At 37.7% G+C, this 14,319-nt stretch overlaps 1 non-coding gene across 1 annotated transcript; it reads left to right on the top strand.

Moving 5' to 3' along the window:
- The first annotated feature begins 12,129 nt into the window (after positions 1 to 12,129).
- On the top strand, positions 12,130 to 12,235 carry LOC144304241 (U6 spliceosomal RNA). The gene has a single exon (XR_013371180.1). It is a non-coding gene; the product is annotated as a U6 spliceosomal RNA (small nuclear RNA).
- The last annotated feature ends 2,084 nt before the right edge of the window (positions 12,236 to 14,319 follow it).

Here is a 14,319-nt window from a genome sequence, read left to right as displayed (position 1 = left end):
ACGCATATGGCAAGCCTTCGGAGTGGAATGGCTTGTTTAGTATGGGAAAGTTTTAGATTTTTATTCATGCTCACTAAAGAGGTCAACCCTTGTATTGTCACAAATTCTGGTCTTGACATTGGTCATTGAACTAACAGAGTGTCACAGAATGCAGCTCAAAGTAGCACATATTGGTAGCAAAGATTTCTTGGCCCTTACCACTCAAACACATGAAGGAGTGACTGTAGACAAGAAGGTATAGGTGCTGGGGAATATGGTACGTATGTGCCCTTTGCCTCCCAAGTCATTCCAGCCTAGGGATAGACACCACCATCAGCGGTTGAATAGAATTTGTGAAGGCCCATCCTTTTATGCTTAGAAGGAACTACTTCCTCCCTCAAATTTTTCACCAGTAGAGCTTGGATTTCCCAGAGGGTTTCTGCTATGTGCTTTGAGAACTAAGCCTCTTGACTGCCATGGCAGGCCTGAATTCTATCTCTCTTTTGTCTTGAATGCTTGTAATGAAGACCCTGGCTGCAGCTCATGCCAAGGGAGGCAGCTGTGCCTCCCGCCAGAAACACCACTGCAGCTGTTTCTGCTGCTGACACTGCCTACCAGACTGAAACGTCCCCTGACAGCAGAAGAGGATGTCACCATGTGTAACTATGCTCAACATCCAGGGCACGGCATCCAGCAGCAGCTGCAGCAAAGTCTACTTTCCTACTGTGGCTGCTTTCAGCGCCAGTGATGCTGTCTGTCACTGACATCACTGCCACTCCTGGTGTCCATGAGCCTGATGCCTTGCACCTTTCATACCTCAGAGAGATCTCAGGGAAAACAGTTTTATTTAATTATTTATTTATTTATTTATTTATTTATTTATTTATTTATTTACTTTTACTTGTTCTTTTATTGAAATTGTAATCTCCACAACTCAATCATAAATCTATAGGTCCTAGACCAGGGCACAATCTTGGTGACAAATTGTGTACAGAATCTCTCTCCTTTCCAATATCAGTTCACTGGCTCCCTACATTATTTTCATTTCTTTGGTGATGAGTTCTTTCCCACAAACTTCTTGGTCCCTCTGTATAGGAATAAAATAGGCCTGGGACATCCCATAATCTCTTAATCTCCCATAATCTATGCTTCCCGTAGTAGCTCTGGTGGAGGAATTGACAATGCAATGTGAGCTTCTATTGCTCCAAGCAACCCCAATGCCACAAATCCCTTAAGAAAATTGGCTAAATGACTCTGTGACCCTAGGCACCACTAATGAGACCAAGAGTGTGTCTGACTCAGGAAGAGAGGCTCCGTAGTTGGCAGATAGTCAGTGAGGTGGTCCAAGTCCTCTGAGCTGCTATTGCGAGTACTGGTATTAGAAATGCCAGAGAATACTAGTCTCTCTTTTTTTTTTTTTCAGAATACTAGTCTTTAACAGGAAAGTATCTTATGCTACTTTTGAGCAACCATCCTTCTGAACCCAGAATTGTCACCATATGGTCTGACAATGAAAATATGCTTATGGGCTTGAAGAAATGTAAAGAGAACCATGCAGAAATGTAAAGAGAACTTTTCCTCCTGGACACAGCTTTCTGAATGATGTTGAGTAAGTACACACTGTATTTGCTGATTATTTCCTACCTTAAAGTTTTAGAAAATTTCTCACACTAAGTTCTTTACTGGAAATTATGGACACTCTGTATTCATAAACATCTTTATCTCTAAATTCCTGGTCTTGTTTATGATACTTACTTTAAATGGAAAACTAGAGAAACATCACTTAGTTTCTTTAAAAATAATAATTTTTCTGAAACTATAGAGAATGTGTCCTTTGTGAAAAAAAAGAAACAACAACAATGTATTTATGTTGTCTTTTTATTTCCCCGTAGGGCTATTAAACACTGTGTGGCAGTCTTTTATCAACAGTGTTTACACTGCATGATTTTGTTTATTTAGATGCTTGTAGAGTGTAAAATTATGGGTTTGGTGGTTTGTAGATAGAATTTGCTTCCCTACTTCCATCCTTGCTTTTACTTAATTTTGAAGGGTTTAAGGAAGTGTGTTTTTGTTTTCCTTTGTAAAACAGATAAAGAATCTGTAAACTCCCCCAAGGAACTCTCCTCAGATTTATAATTGGAGAAAATTTCTCTCCATTTCAGCCCTGCCCAATTCCTAAGTCAAGTCATATAAAAAGAGCACAGCTTGGGTCACACAGGGGGTTGGACTTCTAATGTCTAAAGCTTTTCCACACTGGGCTAGTTCATCTGCCCACCCTTTACCTCTTCCAGAAGAGATCCTATTCTCTTTTTAATTTAAGAAGCAACCTAGGAAGGCTGTTTGGCTCAAAACTGTGAACAATATCAATTTTAGTTCATTTATTCTCTCCATGAGCCAAATAGAAACTTACTTTGAAAGAAGACTCTAAAGCTGAGTTGTTCACCTCTCTTCCTCTAAATGGGTGTGTTACTATACATTCTTCAACAGGAGAATGCTAACTTTTGTGAACTTTTTAGATTGCTCTCAGCTCATCCTGATTTTGTGACTTCTAAACTTAAATGTCAGGGACTCCTGGGAGCTGAAGTCAATTTGCCTTTCAGAAATCTCACATGGAGTTATAATTATTGGATCCAAATTGTACACAGCGATACATCAATTTTAGTAGTTTTAATTGTTATTTTTTTGTTTTGTTTGTTTGCTTTTTGTTTTTGTTTTTTGTTTTGTTTTTGACAGCTGGGAATATCTGGTTTTGGTGTTTTGGGTTGCAACGAGCAGAAAATCAACTTGAACTAAGTTAGGTAACCAAAATAGGAAAGGTGATTTATTGTCTCCTGGAAACAGAGGATTAAAGAAACAGAAAAGATATGAATGCATCTGGGCCTTAAGTCAACAGGAAACCTTGACCTGAACTTTGCAGTCTCTCTCTCCCTTCCTCTCCCTCTCCCCACCCCCCATTCTCCTACTCTAGAGTCACCTCCATTCTTCTCAGGGAGTTGACTTCACTCTCTCATTGCAGATTTACCGCTGATACCATTTCCCCTTTTGTGGTTTCTATGTGCCAGAGAGGTACTGTGAGTTTCTTTCCTTGGTGTTTAAAACTACTTAGGGAAAAGCTTTGAATGGCTTAGCGGGGGAGGTCCCCACCCCTGGACTAATCAAAGAACTAATCAACAGTAACACGCTATAAGAACTTGCTGGTTTCCATGCGAACCACATATAGGATTGGGGAGGAAGAGAGGGGAGAGGGAAGAAGTCCCAAAGAAGGGAAGGAGCAAGGATGCTTGGCATTCACAGAAAGGAAACAGTACATGAGCATCAGAGAAATGTGGTTTAGCTGTCTGGCTCCAAGGATATCCCTTACCTATATTTGAGTGAGTGAGCTGATCCACATCCATTCCCAGGACTAAACTAAACTTTTCCCCTCTCAAGCATGTACTTGTATGTTCTTTCTTTCTTTCTTTTTCTTTTTCTTTCTGTCTTTTTCTTTTTTTTTTCAATTCAATTTGCCAACATATAGTATAATACCCAGTGCTCATCTCATCGTATGCCTTCCTTAATACCCTCACCCAGTTACCCCATCCCTACTTGTACGTACTTAATTGAGATTCTTTTTTGTATTATGAGATAAGTTACACAATAAAGTTGAGCTTTTATACCAAGTTACATCAAAAAGCTGAACTTTTTCCTTCACATACTTGATTGTTGATTGGTTGATCCTGGATCTACAAAGAAGTTTGAAATGGCTTAAAAAGAAGTGCATTCAGACTCCTTTGATTATGTGTGATGTGCCAAAAGCAAAACAAATCTTCCACACAGCGAGTGCTGAAAATAAACTGATTTTAATCGTAGAATCGAAGCATCATCCTGAAACTGACACTGCTGCTCTCATAAAACTGCCATTTGATTTACTGTTTGTTGTTTAGTTTTTTTACTTTAAAGGTTATGTAAGCATTGTGTAGCCCATGGCTCATCCCACTATTGGATAAAGGAAAACTTCAAAAACATCCCAGAAATCTCTTCTGACTGTTACACTACTAAAAATTGAAAGAACCAGTTTCACTACACGCTGCTCTTGTTTTCCTTTTTTCCAGCATCTATCTTTTAATGCATACGGGCCAAGAGAGCCTGTCTTGATAGACAGAGGAACGTTTCTCACCAGAGGGCAATTTGGCAATACTTCATCTATGTTGTCTCCACTACGGATTTGCCCTAGATTAGAGAGATAATTAATAAGGGCAACTTTGAATTACATAAGCTGGCTACAAAAGTTTCAATAAAGAGATCAATGAATAAATTAAATTACCTTTTATTTACTTATTATTACTATTTTTTTGTTGTTGTTTTTTATTCAACTCGCACAAAGGGCAGCTGAAATCTGGATATTTCCCAACGATTTATTGTTTGTGCTCGTCAGCACACCTGACTAAAATCAAACTCTTAAGAATTATCTAATCTAACTGTACAGGTGGCTTCAGGGAGAAATAAATATCTAAATGCTTAGGGGCAAGTCAAGTGTAAAATATGCTTTGTGAAAATGCCTGCTGAATTTGACATGACATGCTTTATTATAACAATGGATGATCTGATAGTAAAGGCCCTCAGGCATTTGAGGCTCATTGGTGTCAATTTTGGGAACAAGGGTAAAAGATTTTTATCTTCAAGCTTCACTATTAATGCTTTTTGGGGGGAATCTTTTAGGAATGTTCACAATTGTTATTCAATAGAAATAACTAAAAAAATGGATCTTCCATAGCATTTTTATATGACAGATCCAAGATTATCAAACTATAAATTTATCTTAGGATACTTAGTTTGTGTGAAGTCATTTTTGCCATAAATTTTAAAAAGTTAGAAGTTTATTTCTTGGTCACTCATATCAACTTTCCATTTGTATTTGTAACAGATTTCTCAAGTTTGATATTTCTGACATTGAGCTTTTGATCTCCCTTTACCAATCTGGTCTATCTAAAGACATGTGCATCTCAGTAAATGGCAACTGCATCTTTCCAGGTGCTCAAGCCATGATCTTGGAATCACTCTTGACTCCTTTCTCTTATATCCCAACATTCAAATGATCAGCATATCTTATTAGTTTTATCTTGAAAATACATTTAGAACCCAATCAAGTCTCATTTCCTTCATTACCACCTTCCTGACTCAACCAAGCATAATCTACAGCCTGGTTAATTGCAGTAGCCTTACTTTGACCTTCCTGTTTTATTCTTTCTCAAAATAGTCTATGCTCAAAAGAATAACCAACGTGATACTGTAAAAGCCTGATATTCTTTTGCTTAAACTTTCCAATATTTTTCCATTTCACCCAAAGTAAAGGCCCTTGGGATGCCTGGGTGGCTCAGCGGTTGAGTGTCTGCTTTGGCTCAGAGCATGATCCTGCGGTCCTGGGATCAAGTCCCGCATCAGGCTCCTTGTGGGAGGCCTGCTTCTCCCTCTGCCTGTGTCTCTGCCTCTCTCTGTGTGTCTCTCATGAATAAATAAATAAAATCTTTAAAAAAAAAAAAAAAGTAAAGGCCCTTGAAAGCCTCCCAGGCCTTATGAAATCTATCCTCTACTTCACTGTCTCATTGACCTCTCTGACCTCACTTTCTGGAACTGCCTCCCCTGCTGAGCTTCAACCACATTGCTTTCTTTGCTCTTCCATTCTGAAGGTGCTAGTGACAGTCCCTGTGACTGTTCCCTTCAACCTAATTTTTCTGCCCCTGACCCCATAGGAGCTGGATCCCTAGCATAAGAACTACCAGCCTTGAACCTAGTGGTCATACTCCTTCAAAGTCTTCTACTGAAGTCATGAGTATCCTCTAAGCATGAACATCAGCTAAATCATATGTGATAGAAGAAAAAGAAAGGTCTTCGCTCTTTGGGAGGAGACCTAATGTTACTCTAAAGTTAGGTCAGAGCCAAAAGCCACTGATGACATTACTTACAATAATAGTACCTATTATTTTATATTCTTACCTTTCATTAAATCTGGAGATTTCATAGGAACCTTCCTGCACTATTTAGAAGGGTGGGATTTTCACAGGCAACACTTAGTCAACCTCTTAAAATATGTGTGTATGTGTGTATGAAGAATATGGTTCCTAGGCATCTAACTAAGGCTGCCAGGGCAGTTTTCTTTCAGTTTCTGAGAAAAAAATCTGTCAGCTTTGGCAGATAGAAGTGTTTTCATTATTAATACCTCTATCTTAGACAAACAACTGAATAAGAGTATAAATTTAAGGTCTTAGATGATTAAAGAAATTGAACAGCCAAAAAAATGCATGCTCTATGAGGTTCAGATTAAGAAGCATTGATGGAATTCACCAAAGCAAGCATTGCTATTTATGTATTACACGTTCTCTTGATAAAAGAAGGTGTCAACAAAATCCGTCTCTAGAGGCTTTTGAGCGGAGATTCAGGATAAAGATTGGGTTTCTAGGACTGACTACAAAGGTGCTCATCCTTTGGGAACACAGGAAAGGAAATCTAATGGTGAAGAAATCATCATAGAGAGGCCCGGAAGAAAAGAGAGGACAGAAAGGTGAAGAGCAGATTGGACAGTAAGAGCTGCCCCAAAGAGCTTGAAGTCAGTGGTTGAACACCTTCCCCAAACTGTGCTTTATGATTTCAAGGGGTGGAGAAGTAAATGAATGAGTGACATTGTCACTTGTTCATTTAGGTGCACGGTGATTTTTGCTTAACTTCATTAGTAAGAATAAACATTGTCTCTTATGGCCAATTACTAGATTATTTTTAAAAGATCAAACTTTGTCTAGAAATTGGTATTCTTTCCTTATGATTTTCCTTTTTTTAAATTTTTTTTGAGATTTAATTAATTTATTTATTCATGAGAGACACACACAGAGAGAGAGGCAGAGACAGAGGCAAAGGGAGAAGGAGGCTCCATGCAAGGATCCCAGCATCACACTCTGAGCTGAAGGCAGATGCTCAACCTCTGAGTCACCCAGGCGTCCTGTCCTTCCTAAAGAAAGCAGTTTTATTTCTTTTGGTTCTTCTGTTGTTTCCACCTCTCTCTATATATTATAAGCTTACATGCTAGCTTTTGACTTGTTAATTCTAGTCATATAATTATGGTTTCCTGTTATGATGGATTATGATTTAACTCACACAATTGTCTTGCTAAGTTTTGCTTTTTTTTTAAATTTTGCTTTTTTGTCTTAATGGTCCTTATTATTTATTTTTGTTTCTAGCAATTATAAACGGTATCTCTTGATTCCACTTCACTATTCTTCCTTACATTCAGTCATTTGGCTGTCTATATTTAACATTTATATTGTCAAATTTCACATTTTATTTTTGTTCTGTGTCAATAAATTCATGTAGTTTTTCTATGTTGTTTGTTGTTTAACTCCTACTGAGGACTTACTGTGTATCAAGCACTATTACATGTACTTTGTGTAAAGTAACTTAAGCCTCACAAAAAGATGATAAAATAGATAACATTTCTATCTTACAGAAATGAAATTGAGTAACATAGAAATTAAGAAAATTTCTGGATTCATGCAGCCAGTAAGAATCTTAGAGTCTATCTTCTTAAAAATTGACTATGTCTTTAGGTTGTCTCTTAAAGTCAAAAGTCATTAACCATTATTTATATTCTAATCACAATATAAATAGTATCCATTGTAGTGTCGTGTAGTGTATTATGATTACAACTTAGTTTCTTATCTGGTTTGTTTTCTATTTGCTTTTCTTTTTTTTCTTACATTACCTGCCTTTTCTATCTCCTAAAATCTTTTAGTATCTCCAGAGTAGTATTCAGATCTCCTTTTTAATTTGATACCTTTTCTCAAACCTTTCATGGTCCTCACGAAGTTGTTCTAATTTCTCTCTAGAATGGGTCACTGCGCAGTTCTGTCCTGGACTGGATCATCTGTTTGCTAGATTTCACATTTTCATCCCTAATTTACTGTCTTATTGTGCTATAATGTATCCTCAAATAATATCCTAAGAAATTGTGGACAGAAAGTACCTTTCAGGGAACTTAAATTTTTGAAGGTTTTAAAAATGTGTCCTTCTTTGGACAGTTGTTTTGACTGCTTTTAGGATTCCAAGTTATAAATGATTCCCACTCAAAGCTTTGAAGGCATTGTTCTAATACCTTCTAGCATTCAGAATTAATTGGATGTCCAATGCCAAACTACACTTGTTATTTTGTTGATGTCCTGTTTCTTCTCCTTGGAAACTTCCTTGGATAATCTTTCTCCATGGCATTCTGAAATGGCAGGAAAATTAGAGTGGACTCTAATACTTCATGTGCTGGGGATACACTGGTCTTTTTGGTCTGAAGACTTTTGTCTTCCATTCTAGGAAATCTCTCTCTCTCTTTCTTTTTCTCTCTCTTTTTATTTCCTCCCCCTCTGTCTTCTTTGGTCCATTTCTAAAATTTCTATGAATAGAATGTTGAACTTCTGAATTATTATGTATGTCTTACAACTTTTCTCTCACTTTTAAAAAAATTTAACTCTCCAATTTTTATTCTAGGAGATTTACTTCTCAACAGTCTCTTTCAACTCTTGTGATTTCTTCCCTTTCTTTTTTAATTTCATAAAGCATATTTTTTTAAGTATCTAGAGCTCTTTTTGTTCTCTAATTTTTCTTTTCTCATTGCATCTTGTTTTTGTTTTAAGGATGCGGAATCTTCTTTATTCTCTCTAATATTAATTAGAAAGATTTTTTTCTAAATTCTTCAGGATCACTTTTTTCTCTCTTTACTTTGAGTTTTCTTTTTGTGTTGTCATAGAGTTTCCTCATGATTGGGGCCCCTTGTTTTTCACGTGTATTTAAACACAGGCTACAGAAGTATCATTCTGTGAGCTTTCGGAGGGTAGGTGGGCTTGTTGATTAGCCAGCTGCACTGTAGGGTGAGGGGTTAGGGAGCCAGCTCTCACACTAAGGGACTGTAAAGTGACAGAACAGAGTCACTTGCTCCAGTGCCCTTCCTAGCTGTCCTGGTGCTTCTTAGATCACTCATTTAATACCACAAGAAAAGATCCTTTTCCTTTTTTCACATGTTAATTTGGCAACCAGGAGCCCTGTGTTTGGGGGAAGGGAAGGCAGTGGCCAGGTAGTCTATATTTTGTACTTCAGTGAATCTTCCATCCCATGATCCCTGTTTAACTCCTACTGTCCACTGTCCCTGTGATTCTAAGGGCCACACATCTTCGGGGCTGTGCAGAGCTAATGGGCTTCCTGACATGAAGCACATGTCAGGCTTCAACTTACTCTCTTCCACATCAACAAACTCCAGTCATCCTTGCATTTCCAGGAAGATGTTAAAATCTCTACTCTGATAATGGGTCCCTTCCTGTTCTCTTCAGTTTTCCTGGACTGAAGATATTCCTTTCCAGTTCTCATGGTTTTCCACCACAGTTTAATTAAATGGGAAGTTCCTGGGTGAGGCTTATAGATGTGATGTGAGTGATTATAAAAATAAAAGCTCGATGAGTGATTATAACACAGAACTGGGGTGAGAATGATAACTCTGGCTGTGAGCACAGAGGAGCAGGTTGTAATCTATCTCAGTGCTGATACTTGTCTCTTTGTATGACCTGTTTCATGTTTCTTGCGTTGGTAGACATTTTTGAAAGACACTTGATTGCATATTAAGCCATTAACCAAAGTTTAGAGGTGCCATATCAAGCTCCTGAAGTGTTATGATCACATTCTGTTAACGGTCACTTATCACTAACTGTGTGTTTAATGGTTTTGGGATTAGGTCATTTCTCATTCTGTGTTTCCATAGCACAATGGGACAGAAAAGTCTCCCATGGTGCCTGTTTACAGGAATGCAGGTCCCTGTGGCTACTCATGCAATGAAGTATTATGCCACTTTTAAACTTCTCATAAAGAAAAGTATAGGGGGGATCCCTGGGTAGCTCAGCAGTTTAGAGCCTGCCTTCGGCCCAGGGCATGATCCTGGAGACCTGGGATCCAGTCCCAAATCCGGATCCCTGCATGGAGCCTGCTTCTCCCTCTGCCTGTGTCTCTGCCTCTCTCTCTCTCTCTGTCTTTTATGACTGAATAAATAAAATCTTTTTTAAAAAAAGAAAAGTATATACTTCTATATTAAGCATATATCTGAATATTATCCCAGTTTAATTAATGCTGCTGGTATATTATAAGTATGATAAATTCCCTTGAAATACTATTAGAAATATGCAATATGTGTAAGTTTGCGATTCTACCCAAAGCATGACTGTGTACCTTTGGCTGGAAAGCTCTGAGTTCCCTTCCTACTCTCCACTTTTAAGTTACAGCTGTCCCTCCCTGGAAGATAAGTTTTCCCCACTATAAAAGAATTCTGAAATTCTAGTGTGCATCACCTGGTGAATTTATTAAAAATACAAAATACTGGATCTCAAACCCAGAAAGTCTGAATCAGGAGATCTAAACTAAGGCCCAGGAATCTGCTTTGTAATAAATTGTGCAGATTATTCAAGAGCGGTCCGTACCAGACCTTCCTTTGCCAATCCCACTCTAAGGATAAAGGAGAAAGAGGGTGATTAATTAACAAGCCAGTGTCTCCTGATAAATCCTTTAAGAGGAAACGGAGTAGAGAAAATCAGCAATGTAAAGGTCTCTATAGTACCTGAGTCCCACTAGAGTTAAATAAATGGTAATTCTTCACATTAAACATGTAAATGAACCAAAAAGTATGGATGTCTTTATTAGGTTAATTTCCTTTTTCTTTCTTTCTTTCTTTCTTTCTTTCTTTCTTTCTTTCTTTCTTTCTTTCTTTCTGGAAAACTCATTACTTAGGTAAAGAACTTTTGATTACCAAAATTCCAATCTTTGAAATGATGATTTTTTCATTTGCTTTGTGAAATTAATAATTCTAGAGAATAATGTTTCTTCTGCATATTGGATTGATGTGCCTCTCCCAAACCTAAAAGATATACATAACCTCAACCTGCCCTTTTAATATAAATAGCAATTTTCTTACCTGTCTTTTCCAAGAATATATTATCTCTTATTCTTTGAAACCCTGTGTTTGTTCATTGTGTCAGGGCAAACCTCAGGCTCTAATACAAAAGTGAACAGGTAAGCATGTTGGAACTGGAAGACTTTCTTTGCTGTCAACTATTTTACTTGGAAGAAAGGGAGCTATTTGGTTGAGAATAAATATTCAAATAAAGTTAGCATTGCACCCAAGTTATTTTGTTCCTTTTTTTTTAAGAACTTGAGCTATTTGCCTCTGCATTATTATACGTGTAGACAGGTAGAAACCTGCAAAGTCAAACTGTGAAGGAAGAAAGGTGACAGAAGTCTTTGTTAGATTCTTGAAGGAGATTGGCCTGTCTTCCTCTAGTGTATATCCACCAGACAAGTAGCTGTGATTGCTTTACAGATATTCAATTCTACAGGGAAGTTTCTCACTCTGATTGAAAAGTCTAGCATGATTGGACCCAAAATAACCATGGCCAGATGCCAAGAGAAATTCCCCCTAAGCATGAATGTCTTCCCTGTTTCCACAATCCTAGACAAGGGGTGCTTCAAATCTACTCACCCCCGCACACCCCACTCTTACCCCCGCTCCTCTGTCTGTCTACTAGGGCAAAAGCCCTTGACTTACTTTCACCTAAATTGTTTCTACCAGCCTCCATTTCATACTTGGCTGTAAGTTTGTGGCCAGTATTTAATGGCTGATGTGTGGACTAATTTAGCAAAGCTTAGATCTGCTCAGGGTGCAGTTTTACAGATATGTTGATCCAGAAATGATTGACATCTTTTGCACGTAGAAATTTCCTCAATTTTTAGGCTAGTCACCCAGGAAAGAGGAGGAAAGAGAGGAAGTAAAGGGCAAAAGAAGGAAGACGTCTGCCTTTGAACACCTCACCCTTCCCTAACCTAACAGCTCTTTCGCTTGGAGCTTGGAAATGGACTCAGTTCTTCTCTTTCCATTATTTATCTTGTGATTCAGATTTCATTTTTCTTAAAAGATCAGTTTACCTATAACATCTTGTGAACAAAAATAAAATCAAGAGGAGGAAATTTGCTTACTCGTGTATTGTAAGGTTGATGAGCACATATTTAAGAACAGTAAGTACATCAATCATTTTTATCCATTAAAAATGTATTTACTGATAGCTTGTTCTCTGCTCGACACTGAGTTGAAATAAAGGTCCCACTGTACCCATTTCGGCAGCACATATACTAAAATTAGAACAATACAGAAAAGATTAGCATGGTCCCTGTGCAAGGATGAATGTAAATTCGTAAAGCATTCTACTTTTTTTAAAAAAGAAAGGAATAGGGATCCCTGGGTGGCGCAGCGGTTTGGCTCCTGCCTTTGGCCCAGGGCACGATCCTGGAGACCCGGGATCGAATCCCACGTCGGGCTCCCGGTGCATGGAGCCTGCTTCTCCCTCTGCCTATGTCTCTGCCTCTCTCTCTCTCTCTCTCTCTCTCTGTGTGACTATCATAAATAAACTGAAACTTAAAAAAAAAAAAAAAAAGAAAGGAATAGAAGTCTTACTGATCATTACATTTTTATCAAGCAAACTTAGAAAAAATGTAGTCTTAATTTCTACCTGTCACTTGTGTTTATTGATTTTTATTTTACAAAAACAGTTTTTCATTTTTTTTGCTCTTTACTATCACAGAAGAATATTCTCAAGTGATTTTAAAATCTTCTATGATGTTTCATATCCATCAGTCCTCAGACTGTGGTTGGGATATGCTGGGATGGGACTGCCATCTGAGGGCTTAAAGGGGAGATAGAGAAGTCAAAATATGATGATTTAACATTATATCACATTTGTGATCTGAAGTTAAGTTCTTTATCTAATAAGTAACAAAAACTATTTCCTAACTTTGGGGGGAGTACTAATGGCCAGCATTAGAGAAATGCAATATTAGCACAGTAATCGTCAAACAGTAATCGTCAAAATATTTTTATTAGATTTTATTTTTTCTCTTAATTATAATAGAACATGAATTTCACCTTCTGTACTTTACAATAGTTTAATTTGTAACACATGACATGAATGAAAGCAGGAGGTTCCCCTGGCCCTGTGGCTGAATTCTCCAGGCCCAGGCATAAGATCAGGTTGCCTTGTCAGAGTCGGCGAAAAGCAGCCCAGCAAGCAAAGCTGAGGAGAGAAATTGATGAGGTAATTAGGCCTGTAAGAGTGGACCAAATAGTGTCAAATAAATAATTTAATTATAGTCTCTTTCATTAATATTTTAAAAACTGGAGGATAGGGAGTTTTTAGTGTCTCCTTCCGGGATCCATAAGTGACATGCGCAGCATTCAAAATTTCTGTTACCAGTCTACACTTAAAAAGTAGCTCAGGGATTAGCTAGCAATAAAAACTTTGAGACTAATCCGTAGGATTTTTGACTCTTAATCCAGTGCTTTTCCCAGTACAATACAGTATCTCGATCTTCAGCAAGAGATATTGTTGCTGAAAGGCAATTTCTCGTGGGACATGAAGGCTAGTAGGATCTATTCTGGAAAGCCCAATGGAATCCTTCAGCTTTAGTCTTCAAAGTCCAAGTGTCACAAGCAGCAGGTTGTCAGCAGAAACGTGTGTGGACAGAGGGACGATGCAGAGGTGGAAGGAGTAAGAGGGATTATCTCTTTGGGGTCCCCTGTCCTGCCCCAGCCATTACCCATGACTCGCTCTTCAGTATCAGTCTTGAAAGCAGAGGCAGGACTTGCAGAATGTCTGGATATTCATAGAAGTGCTGCTGTTCCTTTTAGTGCCTATCCTCTCTGAAATCCAGAAACATCTGCAATCCTTGATCTCTGGATTAAACTGCAAGATTGAGAAACAGCTGCATGTGAAGAGAGAGGGTAAATGGATTAACTGCTTTTCTAAGTCATTTCCTAACAGTCGTATGATGAATCTCATGACAAAAACTGACACAATTTAGTATTTTTTTATTCAATTAAATTTTAATGTAGTATGAGTAAATTAAAATGTAGTAATATCGAAATGTTTGGTCGCCTAGAACAGATTTCTAAAACTATACTTTGGAACATCATAATTCCAGTGAACTTTCCCACATTGTCACCATCATAAATTATAGGCAAATGCGCATTTGCAGAAGAGTAGTCTCTTGAAAAGGAAACATAAAAATATTCAAGTATTAAGCATAGCAACATATTTAAAATAACACAAAGGGAAATTTAAAAACGAAAACCTATTGAGATTATTAATTGACTGTATGTAATTCAATAAGTTGAATGTCTCCAGAATTAAAAAGCTAATTATTACTAACGTCAATATGCCATTACTTGCAAAGGAGATTAGAAAACAGGCTCACATTCAAATCAAAGCAAATTACTTGTTTCCATTCCCTATGCACGTACGC

This window comes from Canis aureus, chromosome 2, assembly GCF_053574225.1.
Source record: "Canis aureus isolate CA01 chromosome 2, VMU_Caureus_v.1.0, whole genome shotgun sequence".
NCBI classification, from domain to species: Eukaryota; Metazoa; Chordata; class Mammalia; order Carnivora; family Canidae; genus Canis; species Canis aureus.
The sequence above is the reverse complement of the archived record's forward strand: the minus strand, read 5'-3'. Positions and strand labels throughout refer to the sequence as shown.